Here is a 14,865-nt window from a genome sequence, read left to right on the forward strand (position 1 = left end):
GTGGTCTGGAGTGGTTTCTCTAATGATTCTGATATCTATGACCTCGGGTACCTTCTCATATGTTTATTGGCTATTTCTTTTTGCAATGTCTTTGGAAAAATGTCTGTTCAGATCTTTAGCCCATTTTGTTCATTGGGCTGTAGTATTTCCTTTATTGTGGCTTAAAGAGTTCTTTGGATAATCAGGTGCAAATCTCCTGTCAGATATGTGATCTGCCAGTATTTTCTCCCATTCTCTGGATTGTTTTCACTCTTGGTGGTTTTTTTAGAAGCACACAGACTTTTAATTTTTTTTTTCTCTCTTTCTCTTTGTGATAGTAGAGATTGAAACCAGGGGTGATCTACCACTCAGCTACATCTCTAGCCCTTTTTGTTTCTTATTTTGAGACACAGTCTTACAAAGTTGCCCAGGTTGACCTCAAACTTGTAACCTTCCTGCCTCAGCTTCCTGAGTAGCTGGGATTACAGGTGTGCTCCACCACTCCTGGGAAGGTTTTAACTTTTGGTGAAATTCAATGTGTCTATATTTTTTTTTCTTTTGTTGCTAGTACTTTTGACATCAAAGAATCTAATGCTAAATTCTAGGTCATCAAGATTTACCTGTGTCTTCCTCTAAAAGGTTTTTGTTTTGTTTTGCTTTTGGCACCAGTGTTAAACCTAGGATCATATACTAAGCATGTGCTCTGTCATGGAGCAACCCCCTCTGAAAGCTCTAGAGTGTTAGTTCTTAACATTAATTCCTTTTTCTATGTGGTATGAGGTAAGGGTCCAGGTACATTCTCTTATATGTGGAGATCCAGCTGTTTCAGACCATTTGAGGAAGGCACTGTACTTCACCCCTTGATTGATCTTGGCACTCTTATCAAAAAGTCTGTTGACCGCAGCTGTGAGGGTTCACCTCACATCTGTCCATGTCTCCACTGCCATTTCGTTCAAGTAGGTCGTAAAATTAAGAAGCATGTATTTTCCTGATTCATTATCCTCTTTGACATCGTTTGCTCTTCTGGATCCCTTGGGATTCCATATGAATTTTGGAATCAGTTTGTCAATTTCTGCAAGGAAAGCAGCTGGGATTCTGACAGGGATGGCTTTGAATCTGTAGGTCAGTTTGGGGAGTGTTGACCTCTTAAAAATGTCACATCTCATGGTCTCTGAACCTAGAATGTCTCCCCATTTATATTGGTCTTTAATTTCTTTCAACAATGGTTTGCGGTTTGCAAATAGTGAGGTCTGCATTTCTTTTGTGAAATTTATTCCTAAGTTCTTTATTCCTTTGCTATTGTGACCAATGATATTCTCAGGGCTGAGGTTGTGGTGCAGTGGTAGAGCGCTTGCCTAGCACATACGAGACACTGGGTTTGATCCTCAGCACCACATAAAAAAATAAAAAAGTAAAGATATTGTGTTCATCTACAACTAAAAAATTTTTTTAAAATTATTTTCTCAATTTTGTTTTCAGATTGTTCATCACTAGCACTTGGAAACAGGGCTGCATCTCATCTCTGTGACCTACAGCTTGGCAGGCTTGTTTCTTGGCTCTAGCAGAGCATACATGGGAGAATAGCTTCTTTGAAGTTTCAATGTAGATGAACATGTTATCTGCCTTTGAGGATAGTACTTCCTTTTCAATCCCAACACATTTTTTTTTTCCATTTTCATGCCTAATTGCCCCGGATAGCAACTCTGGGACTGACAAAGGAGTGAAATTGGCCATCCTGGTCTTGTTCTTGGAGTTTTGTCTGATACGTGTTCTGCATCTATTAAAATGATTGTGTCATTTTTTTTTTCTATTGGTCTGATGTATTCATGTTTTTAAGTCTGTATATGTGACATTAGAGATTGGACCCAGGGGTGCTTTATCTCTGAGCCACATTGCCAACACTTTTTGTTTTTCATTTTGAGACAGAGCTTAACTAAGTTGCTGAATCTAGCCTCCAAATTTTGATCCTCAGCCTAGCCAGCTGCTGGGATTACAGGCATGTGTCACCACACCAGGCTTATTAACTGATTTTTGATGCTAAAACATGGTTTTATTCCTGGGATAAATCTCACTTCCCCATGGTCTATAACTTTTTATTTATTGCTAGTTAATGTTTTCTTTTATCCTTTTAAATGTCAAAAAGTATCTGTTGTTAGTTCACCCAGTGTTTTGTACTGATTACTGAAACTTTTTTTTTGTAAAAATGTGAACCCAAAGAAGAAAAGTGTTTTGTTTTTTGGTGAAGTATCAGAAGGAGAATTGTAGTGTCAGTGGTGTTTGAGGGCAGCTCAGGATATAAAACATACAACGTAGTAAAGTTTTCCTCATCTTGCTTTTGGTATTTTTCTTTGCAGGCAAGTCTAATAGAAATACAGAAGCTGGCAGTGAGCTGGGAGGGCATGTGACTTGGGGTTGTTGGGGTGTGTTCATTTGTTTGTGTGCATCTTCAAATCTCTGGCACCTCACATATGGAACCAGGCCACAGGGGAATGGATATGCTCTAGGAAACATTAAGTATTTTACATTTTCTGTTCTTTTTCTTTTTGCAGTATGAGGATGAAACCTAGGGCCTCTGATAAGCTAAACTCCCCCTTTATCAGGGGGATATCCCAAGCCTCTCTTCTGTGTGTATTTTTTTTTTGGAGGCACTATAAAGCTAGCTTCAGTAGATTTCTGAAATGCTATTGAGTGCTAACTTATGTCATTAAAAAATAAATCAGTAAAATCTTCTAAATTCTCTCTTTTTAATTCATTTTTTTTTAGTCTTGGATCAATGTCCTAGAGGGAGTCTCCTGTCATGATTTGCAGAAATTTGGCAGCCTTGTGTCTGCTGTGATCACCAAGTCCTGGCCCAGGAACAACAGATAAGGCCTGGATGAGATTCTTGAATACCTGGTTATGGGGCCAGATGTGAAGCAGCTCTTCAAGTTGTACGGTGCGTGTAGGACTGGTTGGGGTTGCTGTCCTTCCTTGGGCAATAGAACAGGGCAAGGTACTTGACCTGATCCTCATCCTGCATGTGCTGAGGTTTGGTAAAGGCAGGATGGGCAGAGGTGCCCAGGCAGGTGATAGGCATAAAGAGCATCTAGCACCAGAGCCATCTTCTGCTGAGTGCCTGCTGAATACCTGCTCTTGTGGGGACACACTGTCCTTCAAGCAGCCCCTTGAAAGTCCCCAAGGCCCTTGATTTCCAGTTGAGGGAATGGAAGTGCCCAGGGCAGGTAGCTTACCCAGTGTCTTGGAGACTTACTTTTTCAAAGATAACAAGTGTTTGGAACTCAAATCCAAGCCCAGCTTGCCTCCCTGTGAAGCCCATCTGTCACAGATTGAGACTAATATTGATAACTAACAAAACATGAAGTGACTCTTCAGCCATTGCCTTCCCAGGTGTTGTGCATTGATTGCCCTGGAAATGATGGTGCAGGTTTATGAATAAAATTGCTAGATTCAGATCTTGTAGTGGAAAAACTCTGGGTGTGGCAATAAAAACCCAGGGCAGATGATTGTCTGAGCCAAACCAGTTGTGTCCTTCCATGCCAGGAGACAAATAGGAGTAGCATGTGGTCCTGAAGGTGGCTGCTGTGTGCACGGGCCATAGCAGTCTGCTGGGGAAGACTATATCGTGTTACACTCCACATACTCAGCAGTATGCATCTAAGGCTCCTCCTTGTCTTTTCCTGGCTTCATTGTTCTGTTACTTTTATAACTGAGCAAAGCTCCCTTGTCTGGATGTGCCTGGGTTGGTCCATTCTCCCACTGAAGTTCATCTCAGCTGTGTCCATGTTTTTATAATTATGAATGAAAGTCTGTATGTGTGAAGCTGGGGACTGAACCAGGGCCTCATGCCTGCGAGCCTAGCACCCCACCATCAAGCTGCATCCCAGCCCTCTGCTATCTTTGTTTTTAATGGTAAAGATAAACTTGCTCTTCTCATACTACTCTATGGGCCTCATATTACTGTGAGATAAATAGTCTGGCAGTTAAACTAAGCACATTTTAAATTGTTGCCCTCTAAGTTGTTCCAAAAGCTCATGTTCCAGGTTTTGATCCTCAGACAGGCATAGGCAGAGCATGAAGCTTCAGCGTGGATCTGTCTCCTTCCTTGGTGTTATGCAGATGCTTCACTGCACCCATGGAGTGGCCTCTTATGTGTGAGCTTGTCCTGTTGCAGTTTATTTTTGTACTACTGCAGGGATTCCCAAGACAGGTGAATTTCATAGGACATCATGTGCAGTCCAAGAAATATGTTCACTGTAGCATGGACTCAGGCCTTCAACCTTGAGCACTGTGGTTCTCCTGGCTGGCTTTGGCCATTGGGAGGGTCTCGTCCTCCCAGTCAGGAGATGCACTAGGGTAAGACCTGAACCTTACAGGTATATGCACAGATGAATGACGCATCAGCACATCTGGAAACAAAACTCACTGCTGCCGGAGCCACATGGGCATGGGGCTAGTGTGAGGTTCTAAAAACAAAGAGAGGGGGCTGCCCCCTCTCCTTGTTTTTAGAACCTCACACCAGCCATGGACCATGACTATTCCACGGTTTTGGTACAAGGTTTCTGTAGCTGGTGGAATTGCATTTCTTGTCTTGTCATTAACTTTTCCCCCTTTTCCATTGTGTTTAGTTTGAATTCAACCAGCTCACTGTACTCCTTATCTTCTCAGGGACAGATGAGACGCTCTTAGCCAACATCACAGAGGACGCCAAGAGGTTGATGGCTGCTGCCAGCTCTGTCTTCGCAGAGGTTGCTGGTGATGTCCTGAATGGGTCCATATTGGTCAGATGGTTGGAGCTGATCCTGAAGCACAAAAGTCAGTTTCTGGACCTGTGGCAGTTAGGTGAGCTGAGGCCAGGCTTGTAAGAAGCTCATGTTCACATGAGTGCTGTTTGTCCTTATCCATGCCACTTAGTGGAGGCCTCTCTGTCCTTCTGGTGGTAACTGTGGGGGCACTCCTAGGAAGAGAAAGGGGTGCCATGAAGTTTGTTTCCTTTGGCTGACTTTGTCATTATTTTCCAGAGAGAAAAAAGTTTTCATTGCAAGAGAAAAAATGTGACATGGAAGAGACACTGGACTGGAGGATGGATGAAGTCATGTTTCTGAAGAGAGAGAAGAGACAGGTGGACAGCCTCCTGAGGCTGAGTGGGAAGGTGAAGCACCTCGTCCAAGGTACTGCTCCCGCAGTCATGCTGGGCCACCCTCTAGAGCTATAATGGGGACAAAAGCAGGCCACAAATAGTGGGGCCTTATTTGGCAGGGAGAAGCTTTTAAAACATGTTCTTAGCCCAGTTTTCAATGCATTTGCCCAGGGAAGCAACTTCAGCTTGTACATTCTTGTTGTGTATCTCCACGCCCATAGACATCTGCAATTTCCTAGTGTCACTGTCCTGTTCTGGCTTCCCATGGAGGAGAGGCGTAGATCTTTCTCCAGTCTGTGCCCTGCACATGAGGCTTCTTGCTGCTCTGTCACTCCCAGTGGTGTCCTGAGTTACTGGCGCATTCTTCAGGGTTAGGCCTTCACCATGTGTGAACACAGGATTCAGAAGTGGATCGTGCCATGGACCATGACTATCCCACGGTTTTGGCACAAGATTTCTTTAGCTGGTGGAATTGCTTTTCTTGTCTTGTCATTAACTTTCCCCCCTTTTTCATTGTGTTTAGTTTGAATTCAACCCCGAACTATATCAGCTGTATGAGTGGATGGCTCTGAAAAGTCTCCCAGACTAAGGGCTTATTTTCCCTGGTGGGGAGGTGGCTCTCAATCTCCCCTTACCTCGCAGGGTTGCCTTGTGCCTCCGGGCTGGTAGGACAAGTCCTGCATCCATGACCTGAACTTGAATCCTGTTTGACAGAGGGTGGCATCTGCTGCTTGCTGGGATGGGGGCACAGGAGGCCAGATACAGAACTGTGCCCCTGCTGTAGGTTGATCATTTGGCTGGGGACAGAGTTTCCTTCAGAGTGCTGCTTGAGTACTGCATTGGGCCATCAGATGCAGCCTCACTACTGATCCTCTGTGTGAGGCTTATTGTCCTTCCTGGGATGCTCTGGAGAGCTCTCTGGCCCTGGTGTCCTGAAGATGTCATAAAACTGTGCTTGACTGTTGATCTCTTTTCCATCTCCAGGACTGGGCACTGGCAGATCTTTGTCAGCTGGAGATCTAGTCTTAGAACTCTAGGGAGTTCTCATGAATTGGTTTATTGTGGTTTCCTTCTTGCTGGGTTCACATCAGCAGCTGCTGGGCCTGCTAGAACAGTTGCCTGATTCTCATAACATCTCTTCTGTTTGGGCTTTGCTTCCTGAGCCTTCTCCTCAACCTTCTTGTGCAGCCTTGGCATTGAACTTCATTTCAGCTCTCATATATTTAATTTGAAGACACTCCCTTTTTTATTTTTATTTTTCTTTCTTTCTTTTTTTTTTTTTGGTACCAGGTATTGGTACCAAAAACCCTCTGAACTCTGAATTCAAGTGCACTTAAACACTGAGCCACATCCCCAGCCCTATTTTGTATTTTATTTATTTAGAAATAAAGAAATAAAAAAATAAAAGAAATAAAATATTTCTTTTTATTGGTTCTTTTTAGTTATACATAGAAATAGAATATACTGGCATAATTTTAAAAGCATGGAATATAATTTGTTCTAATTCATCCCCAGTATTTTTCTTTACCTTAATTTCCTCCCATTCCCTGTTCCCTTCCCTCTACTCTACTGATCATTTTGCTATTTACTTAAGAGTTTTTTAAAATTAGTTTCTTGTGGATATACATGATGGTGAGATTCACTGTGGTATATTCATGGTATATACACACAGGTATATGGGAAATTTAGGTTGCATTCATTCCACTGACTTTTCCTATCCCTTCTCTCCTCCCTTATATTCATTCATCTTTGTCTACTCTTCTGATCTTACTTTGATTATTTTTAATGCCCCCCCCCCCGATTTTGGATTACTTTCCACATATCAGACATGATATTCAACTTAACTTTTGGACTGTGGCTTATTTAACTTATGATAGTCTCCATTTTCACTCATTAACCAAAAAAATACCATAAACCATTTTTCTTTATAACTGAGTAATTGTAATACTCCATTGTGTACATTTACCACATTTTTGAGAGAGAGAGAGAGAGAGAGAGAGAGAGAGAGAGAGAGAGAGAGAGAGAGAGATTTTTTTTTTGTAGATGGACACAACACAATGCCTTTATTTTATTTTTTTATATGGTGCTGAGAATTGAACCTGGTCCCGCCCGTGCTAGGGGAGTGCTCTACCGCTGAGCCACAATCCCAGCCCCCCCACATTTTCTTTATTCATTTGTCCACTGAGGTTGGCTCCATTGCTTATCTATTGTGAATTGAGCTACTATAAACATCGATGTGGTTGAATCACTGTAGTATGCTGATTTTTTTTTGAGATTGCATTTTGTTGGTTTTTTTTAGTTACACATGAGAGTAGAATTCACTTTGATGTAATTGTATAATCATGGATTATATCTTTTATTGGTGGGCTGAGTAATTTCTTTTTTATTATTATATTCATTTTTTATTCTGCTTAGTTATATATGGTAGCAGAATGCATTTCAATTTATCATACACAACTGGAGTACAACATTTCAATTCTCTGGTTGTACATTCTGTAGAGATGCATCATTTGTGCAATCATACATGTACGTAGGGTAATGATGCCCATCTCATTCTACCATCTTTTCTACCCTCATAACCCCTCCCCAGCCTCCCCTTTGCCCAATCCAAAGATCCTTCATTCTTCCCACACCCCCCATCATAGATCAGCATCCTCTAAAGGGAGAAAACATTCCACCTTTAGTTTTTTGGGATTGGCTTACTTTGCTTAGCATTATATTCTCCAACTCCATCCATTTACCTACAAATGCTACAATTTTATTCTCTTTTGATGCTGAGTAATATTCCATTGTGTGTGTGTATGTGTGTGTGTGTGTGTGTGTGTGTGTGTGTGTGTGTGTGTATGTGTATACCACAGTTTCTTTATTCATTCATCTTTTGATGGGCCTCTAGGTTGGTTCCACAGTTTAGCTATTGGGAATTCAGCTGCTATAAACATTTGTGTGGCTATGTCACTATACCATGCTGATTCTAAGTCCTTTGGGTGTAGAATGAGGAATAGAATAGCTGGATCAAATGGTGATTCCATTCCAAATTTTCAGAGGAATCTCCTTACTGCTTTCCAAAGTGGATACACCAATTTGCAGTCCCACCAGCAATGTATGAGTGTACCTTTTTCCCCACATCCTTGCCAACACTCATTATTGCTTGTATTCTTGATAAATGTCATTTTGATTGGGGTAAGATGAAATCTTAGAGTAGTTTTGATTTGCATTTTTCTAATTACTAAATATGTTGAACAGTTTTTTTTATATATTTGTTGATCGATTGTATATCTTCTTCTGAGAAGTGTCTGTTCAGTTCCTTATCCCATTAATTGACTGGGTTGTTTAGGTTTTCTTTCTTTCTTTATTTTTTTGTTTTTTTTAAATTTTTTAATTTTTTTATTGGTTGTTCACAACATTACAAAGCTCTTGACATATCATATTTCATACATTAGATTGAAGTGGGTTATGAACTCCCAATTTTACCCCAAATGCAGATTGCAGAATCACGTCGATTACACATCCACAATTTTACATAATGCCCAATTAGTAATTGTTGTATTCTGCTACCTTTCCTATCCCCTACTATCCCCCCCTCCCCTCCCCTCCCATCTTCTCTCTCTACCCCATCTACTGTAATTCATTTCTCTCCTTGTTTATATTCCCATTCCCCTCACAACCTCTTATATGTAATTTTGTATAGCAATGAGGGTCTCCCTTCATTTCCATGCAATTTCCCTTTTCTCTCCCTTTCCCTCCCATCTCATGTCTCTGTTTAATATTAATCTTTTCTTCCTGCTCTTCCTCCCTGCTCTGTTCATAGTTGTTCTCATTATATCAAAGAAGACATTTGGTGTTTGTTTTTTAGGGATTGACTAGCTTCACTAAGCATAATCTGCTCTAGTGCCATCCATTTCCCTGCAAATTCTATGATTTTGTCATTTTTTATTGCTGCATAGTACTCCATTGTGTATAGATGCCACATTTTTTTAATCCATTCAGTAGACCAACGCTAAGACACATTCTTTCTTTCTTTTTTTCTTTTCTTTCTTTCCTTTTTTTTGGTATTGAGGTTTTTGAATTATTTCTATATCTTGGAAATTAGTGTTCTATCTGACGTGTGTGTGGTAAAATTCTGCTCCCATACCTCACTGATTGTTTCTTTTGCTGAGAACAAGTTTTTGAGTTTGAATCCATTCCATTTATTGATTTTTGATTTTATTTCTCATGCCTTAAGAGTCTTGTTAAGGAAGTCAGGGCCTAATCTGACATGATGATTTGGGCCTACTTTTTTGTCTGTTAGGTACAGTGTCTCTGGTATAATTCCTAGGTCCTTGATACACTTTGAGTTGAGTTTTACGCATGGTAAGAAATAGAAGTTTAATTTCATTTTGCTACAGAGGATTTCCAGCTTTCCCAGCACCATTTGTTGAAGAGGCTATCCTTTCTGCAGTATATGTCTTTGGTACCTTTGGCTAGTATGAGAAACCTGTATTTATATGGGTTGGTCTCTGTATCTTCTATTCTGTACCATTGGTCTACATGTCTATTTTCGTGCCAATACTAACTTGTTTTTGTTATTATTTTTCTGCAGTATGGTTTAAGGTCTGGTATTGTGATGCCCCCTGCTTCACTTTTCTTGCTAAGGATTGCTTTGGCTATTCTGGGTCTCTTATTTTTTCAAGTGAATTTCATGATTGCTTTTTCTACTTCTATGAAGAATGTCATTGGGATTTTAATAGGAATTGCATTAAAACTATGTAACAGTTTGAGTAGTATGCCCTTTTGACAATATTAACTCTGCCTATCCAAGAGCATGGGAGATCTATCCATCTTCTAAGGTCTTCTCCAATTTCCTTCTTTAGTGTTCTGTAGTTTTCAGGTCTTTCACCTCTTTTGTTAGGTTGATTCCCAAGTATTTTGTATTTTTTGAGGCTATTTTGAATGAGGTAGTTTTTCTAATTTCTCTTTAAGTGGATTAATCACTTATGTATAGAAATGCATTTGATTTATGGGTATTGATTTTATATCCTGCTACTTTGCTGAATTAATTTATTAGTTCTCGGAGTTTTCTGGTGGAATTTTTTGGATCTTCTATATATAGAATCATGTTGTCAGCAAATAGTTTGCATTTCTCTTTTCTTGTGCACATCCCTTTAATTACTTCTGTTTTTTTCTGATTGTTCTGTCTAGAATTTCAAGGAGTATGTTAAATAGAAGTGGTAAAAGAGGGCATCCCTGTCCTGTTCCAGTTTTTAGAGGGAATGCTTTTATTTATTTATTTATTTATTTTCATTTAGAATGATGCTGGCCTTGGGCTTAACATAGATAGCTTTTACAATGTTGAGGTATGCTCCTAATATTCCCAGTTTTTCTAGTGTTTTGAACATGAAAGTGTGCTGTATTTTGTCAAATGCTTTTTCTGCATCTACCGAGATGATCATATGATTCTTGTCTTTAAGTTTATTTATGTGATGTATTACATTTACTGATTCCATATGTTGAACCAACCTTGCGTCCCTGGGGTGAACCCCATTTGAACGTGGTGCACTATCTTTTTAATTTGTTTTTGTATGAGATTGGGCAGGATTTTATTGAGAATTTTTGTATCTGTTCATCAGGGATATTGGTCTGAAGTTTTCTTTCCTTGATGTGTCTTTGTCTGGTTTTGGTATTAGGGTGATGTTAGCCTCATAGAATGAGTTTGGAAGGGTTTCCTCCCTTTCTGTTTCATGGAATAATTTGAGGAGTACTAATAATAGTTCTTCTTAGAAGGTCTTGTAGAACTCGACTGAAAATTCATCTGGTCCTGGGCTTTTCTTGATTGGTAGGCTTTTGATGGTGTTTTCTATTTCCTTGCTTGATATTGATCTATTTAAATTGTGTATGTCCTCCCGATTCAGATAGAATAGATCATATGTTTCTAGAAATTTTTTGGTGTCATCAAGATCTTCTATTTTATTGGAGTATAAATTTCAAAATAGTTTCTAATAATCTTCTGTATTTCAAGAATGTCCATCATGATATTTCCTTTTTCATCAGGAATTTTAGTAAATTGAATTTTCTTTCTCTTTCTCTTTGTTATCCTGGCTAAGGGTTTATTAATTTCATTTATATTTTAGAAGAACCAGCATTTCATTTTGTCAACTTTTTGAATTCTCTCTTTTGTTTTAATTTCATTGTTTTCAGCTCTGATTTTAATTATTTCATGTCTTCTACTACTTTGGGTGTTGATTTGTTCTTCTTTTTCAAGGGCTTTGAGATGTAATGTTAGGTCATTTATTTGTTGACTTTTTATTCTTTTAATGAATGAGCTTACTGCAATCAACTTTCCTCTTAGCACTGCCTTCATAGTGTCCGAGAGATTTTGATATGATGTGTTGATATTCTCATTTACCTCTAAGAATTTTTTTAACTGATCTTTGATGTCTTCTGCTACCCATTTCTCTTCTAACTGATCTTTGATGTCTTCTGCTACCCATTTCTCTTCTAATATCATATTATTTAGTCTCCAAGTGTTGGAGTAGCTTTTATTTTTTATTTTATTATTGATTTATGCTTTCATTTCCTTATGATATGATAGAATACAGAGTAGTATCTGTATTTTTTTGCATTTGCTGAGAGTTGCTTTGTGGCCTAATATATGGGCTATATTAGAGATGGGTCTGTGTGCTTCTGAGAAGATGTATTTACTCGATGATTGATGAATTACTCTATATATATCTGTTATATATAAATCATTTAATTGTATTATTGAGTTCTGTAGTTTCTTTGTTTAGTTTTTGTTTGGAATATCTATCCAGAGGTGAGACAGGTGTGCTAAAGTCACCCAGTATGATTGTGTTGTGATCAATTTCTTCTTGAAATTGAGAAGGGTTTGTTTGATATACATAGAACTTCCATTGTTTGCGGCATAGACATATATGATTGTTATGTTTTGTTGATATATGGTACCCTTAAGCTGTGTCAAATGTCCTTCTTCACCTCTTCTGACTACCTTTGATTTGATGTCCACTTTGTCCGTTATTAGAATGGAAACCCCTGCTTGTTTACATGGCCTATGTGAGTGGTATGTTTTTTCCCCATCCTTTCACCTTTCACCTGTGAATGTCTTTTCCTATGAGACGAGTCTCTTGAAAGCAGCATGTTTTTGGATTTTTTAATCCAATCTATAAATCTATGTTTTTTGTTTGATGAGTTTAGACCATTCACATTCAGGATTATTATTGAGATATGGTTTGTATTCCTGGTCATTTTGGTTTATTTTTGGTTTTTAAGTTGACTTGGTTTCTCCTTTGATTGGATTTTCCTTTAGTGTGGTTCCTCCTTTTACTGATTTTTATTGTTATTTTTCATTTCTTCCTCATGGAACATTTTGTCAAGAATATTCTGTAGTGCAGGCTTTCTCATTGTAAATTCTTTTAATTTTTATCATGGAAGATTTTTATTCCATCATCAAATCTGAAGCTTAATTTTGCTGGGTAGAAGATTCTTGGTTGGCATCCATTTTCTTTCAGAGCTTGATATACGTTGTTCCAGGATCACCTAGCTTTGAAGGTCTCAGCTGAGATATCTACTGAGATCCGAATCATTTTCCCCCTATATGTAATCTGAAACTTTAATCTTGTGGCTTTTAAAATTCTATCCTTTTTCTATATGCTAGGCATTTTCATTATAATGTGCCTTGGTGTGGATCTGTTGTAATTTTGTATATTTGCTGTCCTGTAAGCCTCTTGTTTTTGATTTTTCCAATTCATTCTTCATGCTTGGGAGATTTCCTGTTATTACTTCATTGAAGAGATTGTGCATTCCTTTGGTTTGTATCTCAGTGCCTTCCCCTATCCCAGTAATTCTTATATTTGGTCTTTTCATATTTTCCCATAATTCTTGAAGGTTCTCTTTACAGTTTCTCACCATCATCACTATGTGGTCAACTTTATTTTCAAGATTATATATTTTGTCTTCATTGCCTAAGGTTCTGTCTTCCAAGTGATTTAGTCTACTGGTGCTTTCTATTAAATTTTTTATTTGGTTTATTGTTTTCCTTCATTTCAAGGATTTCCGTTTTTTTTTTTTTCCACAGTCTCTATGATTTTCTTGAAGTAACTTTTTGTTACCTGTATTTGCTCTCAATCTCTTTGGTGGAGCAGTCAATTGTTGCTTGTATTTGCTCTTTTAATTCATACTTTGCTCTGCAGATCATTTTAATTATGTACATTTGGAATGGAATGTCAATGGAATCTATTATTGTATCAGCTTGGTGTGTTTCAAGCACTTTCTTCCCTTGTTTCTTCATGTCATCCATGTGTCTTCCTCTCTAGCATTGTAGATTTGAGGTATTATAGTTTCTAACTTATAATCTTGTAGTGATTACCAATTCCTTGCCTGCAGAAACCTGAAATATGGTCTTGTTGGTCCTGCCTGTTGTCACTAAATGGAAACCAGGGGAAAAGCCACTGCATGCATCAGCAGATGGGGACATAGCATGGTCGCTCTCCTCCTACCATAGAGTGGGCTGGGGTCGCTGTTGTCTGCTCCACTTCCTTCTGTGTGGCAGAAAGGCTGAGGTCGCTGTCATCTGCTCCTTGTATTTTATTCAGAGACAGAGTCTCACTGATTTGCTTTGCATCTCACTTTTGTTGAAGCTGGGTTTGAACTCACGATCCTCCTGCCTCAGCCTCTCAAGCTGCTGGAATTACAGGCATATGCCACCACACCAGCACTTTTTTTTCTAATTTTTTTTAGTTGTAAACAAACATAATACCTTTATTTATTTATCTTTATGTATTGCTGAGGTTCAAATCAAGTGCCTCACGCACTAGGTGAGCTTTCTACCACTGAGCCACAACTGCAGCCCCTCCCTTTTTTCTTTAAAGATCCATTTATATACTATGCTGTTGTCATGGGTCATGGTTGAAGTATCTTATCTTTTGGAGATTATTGGTATTTTTAAAGATTTTTCTTTTCCTTGCATAGTTTTCCACTTCATTCAATTTGCTTCTCTCTGTTGGCTTTTCCCCCTTTCTTTTCTTTATCGCATGCTGAGGATGAAACAAACCTAGCCTTTTCTTTTTCTATGTGGCCCTGAGCATCAAACCCCATGCCTCACACATGCTAGGCAAGCATTCTACCACTGAGCTACATCAGCCCTATTGGGTTTTTGGTATGTTCCCCATGTTAAAGCTTTTTCTATTCTGGTTGAAGATTTTTGTTTGTCTGTGTCTATAAAGACAGTCACCACAAGTGGATTGACAGGCTTAGGGGTTCTGGGCCATGGCCCCTGAGGCTCTGTGGCTGCCCTTGAATTGACTTGGTCCTTGAGGGCTTCTCTTGTGGGCTGGTCACTTTTGCAGCCCCCTGCCTGCTGCCATATTTCTGGATCCAAGAAGGAGTGTAGGAGGGTGAGCTCCTCTACTCCAGTTCTCCTGCCCTGGTGGCTGTGTGGTCCTCTTGGTTCTTAAATTGAATACTCCCTGTCCTTTGTAACTGCCCAAGACAGGTATGTGTCTAGACGTGGCCTCCAGGCCTGAGAGCCCTGCAGGTGGTCCTTCCTGTTCCTTACCAGGCAGAGGGCAGCCTCCATGGTGGGGATGGACTCTTACCAACTGCTTCTTAAATAGACTTTGAACTCACTTCTTATTCCCTCTCTGCCTCCTCCAGTCTAGAGTGACCTTAGAAACTAGTGTTCTTGCCTACCAGGAGCTTGTGCCTTGGTGGCCTTGCTGAGCTCATGTCTACGGTGGCCTCAGGGTCTGTGTTTTCAG

At 39.4% G+C, this 14,865-nt stretch overlaps 1 pseudogene across 1 annotated transcript in view; it reads left to right on the forward strand.

The window, feature by feature from the left end:
* The window catches only part of LOC144369711 (E3 ubiquitin-protein ligase RNF213-like), a 72,551-nt pseudogene that overhangs the window by 18,218 nt on the left and 39,468 nt on the right, over positions 1 to 14,865 (forward strand). Inside the window, exons 8-9 of the transcript XR_013429438.1 lie at positions 4,605 to 4,818; positions 4,998 to 5,147. The product of XR_013429438.1 is annotated as an E3 ubiquitin-protein ligase RNF213-like (transcript). The remainder of the gene's footprint in view (positions 1 to 4,604; positions 4,819 to 4,997; positions 5,148 to 14,865) is intronic.

This window comes from Ictidomys tridecemlineatus, chromosome 13 (assembly GCF_052094955.1).
Source record: "Ictidomys tridecemlineatus isolate mIctTri1 chromosome 13, mIctTri1.hap1, whole genome shotgun sequence".
Classification (NCBI taxonomy): Eukaryota; Metazoa; Chordata; class Mammalia; order Rodentia; family Sciuridae; genus Ictidomys; species Ictidomys tridecemlineatus.